Source organism: Patiria miniata, unplaced genomic scaffold, assembly GCF_015706575.1.
Source record: "Patiria miniata isolate m_02_andy unplaced genomic scaffold, ASM1570657v1 HiC_scaffold_2, whole genome shotgun sequence".
NCBI lineage: Eukaryota > Metazoa > Echinodermata > Asteroidea > Valvatida > Asterinidae > Patiria > Patiria miniata.
Genome location: NW_024037058.1, coordinates 15,645,816 through 15,657,548, shown reverse-complemented (window position 1 = coordinate 15,657,548; position 11,733 = coordinate 15,645,816). Strand labels below are relative to the sequence as shown.

Here is an 11,733-nt window from a genome sequence, read left to right as displayed (position 1 = left end):
ACCACTGGACTCCAAGATTACGAGGACCACAGCCTGTGATGTGATGTCTGCCCAAACCCGATATTTTTCTTTCGCTCGTACCCCCCGCCATGCAAACAGGGAGGGGGGGGGGGGTACGAACGTTTTTCTCAGCTACCTCACGTGACAGGCACAACTTCGTATGTCACAATGTCATTCACCTCATCCAGAAAAAAAGACAAAACCACGGTCATCTTTGTGGCTTCCAAAACTGCAACCTGTCATTCCCAACAGCATATCAGCTTGCAAAACACAAGAAAACTGAAGGTCACCTGCCCAGTGCAAAAGAGGAAGACTGACAACTTCACGCCGTCACTGAACTAGACACACATGTTCAGGGGTATACATGTTCGTGATCAAGTATATGTACATGCAAGTGCATGTACATGTACATGTTCAGTTTTTTATTAATCGAAATTAGGGGTGGGTGGGTGGGTCACAATAATTTGGAAAAAAAGTCGAAATTTTAAAACATTGAAAATTCTGAATGGCCTCTTAATTGGTTAAAGTGGTCACAAATTGCCTCAGATCGCACAACAGAGCGTCTAGAATCCAATTATTGTTTCGAGGCGCCCGTGAGAGGGCCTCAACCCCATGCCGTTTAGGCTTCGCAGTTCGCACTCGCATTAGTTCTGATCAAGATACCACCCCCACGTTTAAGAAGCGATTGACGCCCTTGGTGCCAACAGGCTTTTAGAGCTAGGACCTATACCAGTTTGGCCTGGCTTGATGTGTACAGTGCTTTGTACTTTAATAGTATTAACATGAATTGGGTACTGGTGCCTATATAGGGTGGAGTAGGGGCCTTAGTACGGAACACTGGTGCCTCGGGCCTACGAAACACTTAATCCGGGCCTGATGATTATTAATTAACATACGACCATTACATACAGGATGGGTAAAACAAAAAGCGGAGCCCCAACCCCAAAACTTATATTTAAAAAGAATGTGTACCACCAAACATAATAATGACTGGAAAGCCACATATTAAGCTACCTTTAGATGAAAAAAATTACTGAAGTTGCTCAATCTGTTCAAAGAATATCACCATTTACACGCAATGACCCTTAAACCTCTTCTATCTAAAAATGCGATTTCAAGAATAGTCGTCAACTTTGACTTCCAACATCACCAGCGATAAATCTCAATTTAAAGTTTCAAATATTCAACAAGGTCTTTTTGAAGGACCTTCTTTTAATAAAGAAAGTGGATTTTATAAAGCAGATCGTTTGCCTGTCGTAAATACTGATCTTGTGTACTACAGTTGTTGAGGGTTGTTGAAAACAAGTATTCTGTGTCATTTTCTTTGTTGTTCCAAACAATCAGGATACACAATAAACTAATTTTTGGACGAAACGGGTTTTAGGGTCATTGCGTTTCGTTAGCAGTTCCAACATTTATATCATCCTCCGAAAGGAAAGGAAAGGCAAGGCTAGCTTCTCGTGGTTCGCGCAGCTTGGCTACAGGGTTAAGAAAAATGTTCGTATAGGCAGATTTTTTATTATAATTTAGGAATTTGTCTGAACATTCACTAATCTGGTAATAATTATAAGCAAACTCCAAACTTTAAGAGATTTGTGCATCACTGTCACAAAGGAAAACCAGGTTACAGATGTTGTATTGGCTTCAATGTAGGCCTACGGTGCATAAAATAAATTTGAACGATTGGTATGAATTTTATTCCAAACCACGGGTAATACGCAATGATCAACTTATATTATGTACTGGTCGAATACGTACCAACTAAATGCTCTAGCATGGAAAAAGCTTTCCCTGACTCTAGCAAGGCATCATCTAGAATGCGAACATCCATTTGGGCTTCAGCTGAAAGAGAGGAAAACCAGGTCAAAGAAAGATTTTTTAAATAAAATTAGTCAAATGTGATATAGGATGGGACACCGTTTTATCGCAGAATTTATCAATCGGAATAGAGATTGCTGTGAAAACATAATGTCCCTCGTTGGCCTGTCATTTGTGTTGTTTAACTCTTGCATTTCGTTTTCTTATCAAACTCCTGACACTTGGTTGAATTTATTTCCTGAATGATGTCTTTTAAACTATATTTCAAATATATGATATATGTCGGACTCATACTCGGCAAGGGAGTTCACTTTACATGTAATACCCATACGTTTCATTTATTGTTTTCGCCAAAACTAGAACTTCCCCGTGTTTCCTTCTGATGAAATGTGTCTCTTGTTAAAAATTAATTTAATTAGTGGCAGTTCATGGCCCGGGAGGTTGAGTGAAGTACAACTAGTCTGGTTTCCCGACCGAACTAATTTCCTTTCGTTTACGTACACACGTGAAGCGCGTAAAAAAATCAATAGTGTTTGTGTGTGTGTGTGGGGGGGGGGGGGGGGGGGGTCTGAACACAATCTTCCAATGGGGGCGCTGTTTATGTATTTCATGGCTAAATTAGACAATAACTTCAATTCAATTCAATTTCAATTCAGTTCAATTTATTATACTCGTCACGTAAAAAACATGAAAATTGATTTCCAGTGTGCATTATACATGTACAATAAGACCATAGATATATACGAATGCAAAATAAATAAAATTTGATGTAAAAAACAAAAGGTACTATAAAATATTAACACAATATGACAATATGACAGAGATTATAATTACAGACTATCAAAAATTACAAGGTTGTCATCCAACAAATAAAAACACCAGATTGCTATAACAAGGAACCTAGTAAGAGACACAATTAAAAAGAGCTCTTTACAATAAAAACACGTCAGTGGATGCCAGCATACCAGGAAAAAAAGGACAAGACAAAAAAAACAGGGGATTATCTTTTGAATTGAGTGTTGAATAGATGGCATGCATTAGGCAAGAATGACATTCTGAAGCGCTTAGTGCGGGTTCGTGGAGGGCGAATTCTTCCTGATTTGTTGACAACCACCGAAGAATGGAGCGGATGGGAAGGATCTTGCATTATGTCATGTAGCTTAGAGATAATTGCAGATTCAAACATACAATGTAAATCCCTAACGTCCAGGCCAATTGTTTTGGAGGCCAATTTGGTGACACGTTCCAGTCTGTGTCTGTCCATGGCTCTTAGGTTACCGTACCAGGAAATCATACAGAAGGTGATGATAGATTGGATAACGCTTTGATAAAAAAGAAATAAAATGTCTTTGCAAACATTGAATGATTTCAGCTTCCGGACAAAAAACATCCTCTGGTTAGCCTTAGCCACAAGTTTCTGAGAATTGATCTTCCAATTCAAGTTGTTGTCAATGGAGGTACCAAGATACTTAATATTATCGACCATTTCAACCCTAGTGTCATTAATATAAATAGGTTCAATACCAGTCTTCGATTTACGAAAGTCAAACACAATTTCTTTAGTTTTGGACACATTCAGTGTTAAATAATTAAGATCACACCATTTAACAAAATTAGCTACCTCTTTGCGATAAACAGATTCATCATTCATAGAAATCAATCCCGTCAGAGAGGTGTCATCAGCATATTTAATTATAGGGCATGATGTATCACCGGTTCTGTAGTCACTGGAATAAAGTGAAAATAACACTGGGGACAACACACAGCCTTGAGGGGCTCCAGTACTAATATGGATGTAATTAGAAACTGAGTTCATAAATAAAACCCTTTGAATTCGATCAGTTAAAAAACTGTTAATCCACAAACAGATATGGGGATTGACACACATTCTATCCATTTTTCCAGTCAATAAATGAGGCTGAATTGTATTAAAAGCCGATGAGAAGTCTACAAACAAAGTTCTGACATGGTTGTGAGTTTTATCCAAATGTTCATAAATATAATGCACAAGTGTTAAAATGGCATCATTCACACTTCTGCCCGAACGATAGGCAAACTGGGCAGGGTCAGTGTAAGCCTTTGTCTGAACCAAGATAAGATCCTTAATTACACTTTCAAAACATTTCATAACTGACGATGTGAGAGCAATAGGTCTAAAGTCATTCATAGCTGTGGGTTTGGGTATTTTTGGAATCGGTATGACAGTTGAGGTTTTCCAAATTTTGGGAATTATGTTAGAGTCCAGAGACCACTGAAACAGTCTATGAAATACATAAGACAGCTCTTTATGACAGGACCTCAGGATTCTCCCAGAAACACCATCAGGACCTGATGCCTTGTTGCCCTTGATACGCTTGAAGGATTTCTCAATCGCAGGAACGCTGAGCTCAATCCTATTGGAGTCGTCTACTTGGCTCCGCAGATCGTCGCAAAGCTGGTTGTTGACTAGACTGAAGTCAGAGTCATCAAAACGGGTGTAGAACTGATTAAGATCATTGGCGAAGGTGTCAGGGTCGCAGGTTGGAATGTAGGAGTTAGTTTTCTTACCAATTCCTGTGATGGACTTTAGTCCAGCCCAAGCTTTTTTTGAATCGTGCTGTCTGAAATTGTCCTCGATGGTTTTTCCATATTTCTTCTTGCTTTGACGAATATGTTTGGTTATCTCCCTCTGCACTCTCCGCTTTTCAGTAAGATCTCCATCACGGAAAGCTTTGTGTTTCCTTTCCAGAAGGCAACGGATTTCTCTGGTTATCCACGGTTTGTTATTCGGAAAAAATTTGTGTTCCACCTCAGGAATAACCAAGTTTTCACAAAACTTGATGTAGTCTCCCACCGCTTCTGTGGCTTCATCAATGGAGTTTTGGCCGAAAAAGACATCCCAGTCTGTGCATTCAAAACATCCTCGGAGGGTTTCAATATTTTCGTTTGTCCACTTCCTGGTTCTTGTGATAATAGGTTTATGTTGTTTCAGCTTTTGTTTATATTCAGGAAGAAGATGAATAATGTTGTGATCAGAGAGGCCGAGACCTGCTTTTCCATGTGTCTTGTAGGCCTTTCCGATGTTGCCATAACATTTATCTAGAATCTTGTCTTTCCTGGTGGGAACCGTAACATACTGGTCATAGTGAGGAAGTGTATGCTCAAGTTCACAGTGATTAAAGTCACCTAAAACAAGCTTCACCGCATCGGGAGCCCGAGTTTCAAGATTATTTATCAGTTCGGCAATTTTTGATGAGGCAATGTCGGCATCTGCAGAAGGGCTAATATATACAGTTGTTACAAAAATTTGGTTAAATTCTCGGGGTAGGTAGTGGGGTCTCAAACCAACCGTGAGCAGTTCAATGTCGGGTGAGCATAACTACATCTATACAATTTTCAAGGGACGTTAAAATAAACAGCAACTCGAGAAAAAAAGATTTTTGATAAAAAATATGCACAAAACTAAGAAAAGGGGACTTTATATTCTTCCAGCTTATCATGGTAACTCATATGGATGTGCTTTTCTATGGATGTCAAATTTTCAGTGGGGGGTGGGCGACTGGGGTTGCGATTTTTTATGGGGGCGCCCCCCCCCCCCCCCCATCAAAAATGTGTAGTTGAACATTCACTAATCTGGCGAAATGATAGTATGCGCATAGGAAAGGACATATTTTTCATCATTTTGGCCAAAAAAACGACAAATTCCAGCGATGTTTGTTCTGCGCATATTACGTGAGTATGTCATGAGGTGTAGTACGGAGTTTGGGGGCAAACTGTGCAGCGGTTCTGTGGGAAATGTCTGCATTTTCATGGACGTTTTTGTACTTAATTAGTGTTTTGTGCTGAAAACAATTTTGCGGGGTTCTGAGTACTCACTAGTACTGTACTAGTACTTTAGTACAGTCATTTTCATAGTTCCATATAGCAAACATCATTCAGGCTGCTTTCGGCTCAACTACTCCACGAATTCAAGTGACATTGACTTAAAAGTTTACCTTGAGTGATGGAGATACTACAAAATAGTTTCCAAAATTTAAGCTCTTTTTATTGTGACTTTACGACGTCAAAAGTACCGATGCCGCTTTTCCTAGTTCCGGATCAGTTCAATCAGTTCCGAATCGATCAAAAACTGATTCGCGCGAAAAAAAATCATGCAAGAAAATCAATTGTTCAGCCAGAACCACCCAAAATCAAGCACATTTTCTGATAAAGTATTATTTAATTTTCCAAAAATAGTCCATTCTCAAAAGAGAATTAACGTAAACATTTTTAAACTTGTCTGCAGCGCAATGGCACAAACTCATGCACAGTCCGAAAACCTTGCACACGGCACAGAATACGTCACACAAAATTGATTAAAGCGCGTGTAGTTGGGTCGTAAGTGCACGCGCGATCCGGAACTAGGCAAAATCATATGGTCATTCGTTTGCGAATTTTCAAATATTAGAGACGCTACAACTTATTTTGATTGAACAAACATTCAATGGGAGAGTTTAAACGATTGTAGTGAATGAAATTTTTTTTTCGAAACCTCACGGTACGAGAGATATATCGAGGAGAAAATTAATCGTCGATTCGCAGCTGCCGTGATTTTCTTTAAACCATCCCAACATGTCGAAGTGCGCATCGGAAATCTGGCCAAAATTCCTTTTCTAAAGATTGTATCAAAAAGATCTTTGGGTATCAAGAAGCTTACATATTCCTTTTTAAAATGCACTCTGACAGAATTTTTTTTATTGGAGACTAATGCAAAAGAGGCATGTTTTTATTTGAAGCGATCCGGAACTAGGAAAAATCCGGAACTAGGAAAATGACTACTACTAGCCTAGGCCTAGCCTGCTAACCTGCTAACCGTATTGAATATATATTTCAGCGGAGTGAAGTTAGTTACTTATTCCTCGTTCTTTGTTCGACATTGTTTGGGAGCGCCGCTTATGTACACAAACATTTGGAAAAATGTGCATTAAAATCGCCGTAGATTAAAGTCTTTTTCAAAAATATGAAAAAAATACTGAAACCCCTTGGACCAGGTCAGACTTATTATTTTCAAGTTTTCCAGGTCCTTCTGCATCCTCCTACATCCAGCCTTGCCCGGTCCAAGGCGTTCTTCATGTTTAAAGGGATATTTCTTTGGGAGCGCCGATTATGTACACAAACATATGGAAAAACATGCATTAAAATCGCCTTAGATTTAGGTCTTTTTCAAAAATATGAAAAAAATACTGAATCCCCTTGGACCAGGTCAGACCCACTATTTTCCAGTTTCTCGGGTCCTCATGCATCCTTCTACATCCAGCATTGCCCGGTCCAAGGCGTTCTTCATACGTAAAGGGACATTTCTTTGGGGCGCCAATTATGTACACAAACATATGGAAAAACGTGCATTATAATCGCCGTAGATTTAAGTCTTTTTCAAAGATATTTAAAAAATACTGAAACCCCTTGGACCAGGTCAGACTTATTTTTTTCTAGTTCCCGAGGTCCTCTTGCATCCTCCTACATCCAGCCTTGTCCGGTCCAAGCCGCGTTCTTCATGCTTAAACACCGATTTTGTACACATATAGAAAAACGTGCATTAAAATCGCCGTAGATTTTTCAAAAATATGTAAAAAATACTGAAACCCCTTGGACCAGGTCAGACCCATTATTTTCCAGTTCCCCAGGTATTCATGCATCCCCCTACATCCAGCCTTGCCCGGTCCAAAGTGTTCTTCATGCTTAAAAGAGGTCTCTGTTGTACGAAAATGTGTGGCAAAACAAAGTGTTCCTGGGCCGAGCGGGATAGGAAACCAGTCTATGAGCCATTTGCGAATGTGTATGCAGCTTTGGATACACTCTATGCACGATTTGTACATGCATAGCGTGCGAATGTCGAACAAGGAACGAGGAATAAGTAACCAACTTCACACCGCTATATATTTCAGGTTTTTGCTTACATGTACCTCTTTTTCGTTTCTTGCGCTTCGAGGACGCCGATGTTTGGCTTGCCATATTACAACGGTCAGTTACACACAATTAGGTTCAGATAACTCCACAAGTTTAGAGAAGATGATTGATTCAGGATTAACAGTTCTGCTTGATTTATTCCATTGAACTCCGAAATTACGACAATTGCATGTATAGTCAGGGATGTTAGGGTGTTATAGGGGCCGTTTGGTTCAGTTTCTTCCAAAAGCACCAAATTTGGCACAGATGTCGTTCATACCATACTATTTCGATTTTTGACGGGCGCCAAGATGGGCGCCCCACGGGGCCGCCATATTGGCAATATCCAATATGGCCGCCAACCGGGTCAGAGGTCAATCGAACTAAACGAGCTCGAATCAAAAATAATACCACTTTTCAGGTATTTTCAGGTCCAGCAATCTGAATCTGATGTTATTTTAACGATTTGAGGCAAGACAGATGCCCCAAGGGACCGCCATATTGGCAAAATCCAAAATGGCCGCCACATACCGCAGTTTAAACCTTAACTAGCTAGAATCATAAGTAATACAACTTTGGAGGGGTTTTCGTTGTCAACGAATCTAAATCTGAGGTTATTTTAATGATTTGATGCCAGACGGATGCCCCAGGGGCCATATTAGAAATATCCAAAATGGCCGCCAGCCAAGTAAGAGGTCAGTCACAGTTAAATAAAACGAGCTAGAGTTATTAATAATACCATTTTACATGGATTTTCAGGGTCGGAGAATCTGAATCTATTGTTTTATTAAAGATTGTATGTCACATTTTGCCCTAAAGGTCTTTAAGGATTGGACTTATCAATAAAGATTATTGTTTGAACTATTTTCATTTAAATATTTAGAGATGATGTCTGCAGTGACAAAATGCTATATGCCGCTGTGTGCGTTTAAATGGAGCCGTTCATTTGTAGAGGACCTTGCATATAGAAACCTAGAGTGATTGCATTTCAACCTTCCTTTGCATGAGGCAGCCGCAGCGCACAAAAATGGCACATGTCACTGAAGCATCATTGAGAGTTGGTCCATAGTGATTGCCATGTACTGGTCACCTTTGTGCCAGCCCCACACGATGAAGTCAGGAATTTCCTGCTGGACGGAGGTGGCCTGTAGTAGCGGTTGCTTTACATGTTCAAACAGCACGGCAGGTAGCTGGATTGCTTCCCACAAGCTGCTTCCAGTAGTGAAGAAGCGATGTCTGGTCCCTTTGACACCGCAGTTGCACGGCGCTCTGCATGAAATGGCGAAGCAAGTTGTGTCGCACCAAGCTTTGGAAGAAGGGTGGTGCCAAGGACTTTGTCAGACCGAGATCGGAGTAGATGCTTATGACTAGTATGTTACTGTACTTTTCACCATTTCTGAAGCCCACCCAGATCTCCAATAGGCCGAAGATCTCCAAAACAAGCTTGAAATGATCTCGAAAGTGATCGCAGTGACTCGACTCTCAACCTTCACTGGCTCAGTGGGTCGCATATCAAGTTACTCCGGTGCACCCATAAGATGTGGATGCAGCCTTGTCTAGGTATATGGCGTAGTTCCCGATTTTGGCATGGGGCTTTGCCGACTCATTTGCTAGCATTTGCTAGTTAATTGTATCCCAACCAGGTGAGGATGTCACCATCTTCAAACTTGTTACGAAGAAGTCAAGCTTGATGAGCCCGCCTCACTGCAGGGTTCTCATGCGAGAATTGGATATTTACGGTTTGGGCATATCACTGGAACTCACCAAGTGAGAGGTTGCCCTGAGCCTTTGTTATCTGTGATCAACATCTTGGGTGGTGAAGACAATGAAACGACCGTTGGTTGATAGCTTTACCCATCCTCAGCATGGCGGGCACACACCACACGCGCCTATACATCCTTACAATAACTTAGGAAAATTTTCTCGCTCCAATCTAAGATTGTTTCTGTGGTATGCGTAGAAATGTCAAACTGTCCGACATGTGCAGCTAATGGGAAAAGTTTTTTTATGGAATGAGGCACCAGAAACACCAGGTTTGACCGGAATGATCTCGAGTGGTAAACTTGACATCAAATAATTAAAATAACATCAGAATCAGATATTTGGAACACCCCCCCCCAAAAAAAAAAACACGTTGTATTGTTTTAACTGCGAGTACCTCCAACCTGGGTGGCGGCCATTTTTTTTTGGAAAAAATGGCGGCTCCTAGAGTATCTGCCTTGCGTCGAATCATTAAAATGACATCATATTTAGATTCTGTGACCCCGAAAACCCACTACAGGTGGTATTATTTAAGATTTTAGCTCGTTATTTTCTTAACTGTGATATATGTGGCGGCCATTTTGGATTTTGCCAATATGGCGGTCCCTTGGGGCATCTGTCTTGCCTCAAATCGTTAAAATAACATCAGATTCAGATTGCTGGACCCCGAAAATACCTGAAAAGTGGTATTATTTATGATTCGAGCTCGTTTAGTTCGATTGACCTCTGACCCGGTTGGCGGCCATATTGGATATTGCCAGTATGGCGGCCCCGTGGAGCGCCCGTCTTGGCGCCCGTCAAAAATCGAAATAGTATGGTATGGACGACATCTGTGCCAAATTTGGTGCTTTTGGAAGAAACTGAACCAAAATATCCCTAAGACCCCCGACTAATGGTTGATCGGCCATATTTGATTATATCCCAGCATGCTTCGTCGGTATCCCTTATGACGTCATGAGTAGTAGTATCGAGTCAAGTCGTTTGTGTGAGTCTCCATGTAATGTTATGTCGTCATCTACTGCAGTCGTGTCAAGCTCGAAATAATATTGAAACAACCAGAATGTTCTGGAATAATCAATAGCATTGGAACCGTACACCGGTATCAAAGTTCACCATTATGTACGTATCATGTGACCGCTGGAAGTATGCGTTGAACCCAGACGATCAACGATTAACTCAGTCCTGAAGTTTTGGTCAACTTCGTCCCCATGGTGTCGAGCAATACGCTCCCAGCACTCCCACACTCTCACACTGGTATTGGATCACTTGCGCGATAACGCCACCAAAGCTTTAAATCAGTGTCTGCTTTTGTATGCGGTGTCTGGGGTAAAACACAATCAATTTCATTCAATGCTACAATCATTACATTTTACATATTACTATTAGAGAATAGAAAAAAGAGTTTTGATTTTTAGATGGAGTTGGCGTATGGATTCACGTTGAACGTTAATATCACGTTGGTAATAAAGGGTTTTTTTAAAAATCACCAACTAGGCCTACACGATATAAATCCATTACTTAATTGCTGTATCGAATCAGGGTATAGGAAACACTTAACCACTGGGGACGAGGTTGTGTTTTGGTGCATTGCGCAAAGCGGTAATTTCCCCCCAAAAGACTGTATTGCACAATGTGGGACTATTCAAAGAGCTTTTAAACGATGCTAATTTCTCAATACCGGCAGTACGTGTGCGTTTATGTTTGCCATTTATGCGCGTAAATTAGGCTGGCTACTTTAGGTCTGGCGCAGTTTGTCTAAAAACAGAGTGGCTATAGCTAAATTTGATTTCTCTCGTTTTATTTTGGGATCTTTCACCACTGAAGCTGGTGTAACTGTTTGTGTTAAAGGAGCAATATTAATTGGAAAAAGAGGGCTTGTCCGGGAATTGAACCCGGGACCTCTCGCACCCTAAGCGAGAATCATGCCACTAGACCAACAAGCCGCTCTTCGTGAATAATGGTCTTTCACCTCTGAACCTTAAAAACTAGTTCCTGTGTTTAATGAACAAATACTTTAAAAAGGTCTGTCTGGGAATTGAACCCGGGACTTATAGCTCGCACCCTAAGCGTCATGCCAATTCGACCAACAAACAGTGCGTTGGTGAATATTCCATTTCTCACTACTGGCATTAAAGACTCGTTTCAGTGTTCTTAATGAGCAGTGTGTGCAGCTCATCGCGACCAAACGCCGACCGTATATGTGGCATATACGTGAACTCGTCACACAGGATATGGGTGCATTTTTGCTGA

At 40.8% G+C, this 11,733-nt stretch overlaps 1 non-coding gene across 1 annotated transcript; it reads right to left on the bottom strand.

Annotated features, from left to right (window-relative positions):
* Positions 1-11,354: 11,354 nt before the first annotated feature.
* On the bottom strand, positions 11,355-11,426 carry Trnap-agg. Its single transcript has one exon. It is a non-coding gene; the product is annotated as a tRNA-Pro (tRNA).
* Between the last annotated feature and the right edge of the window lie 307 nt (positions 11,427-11,733).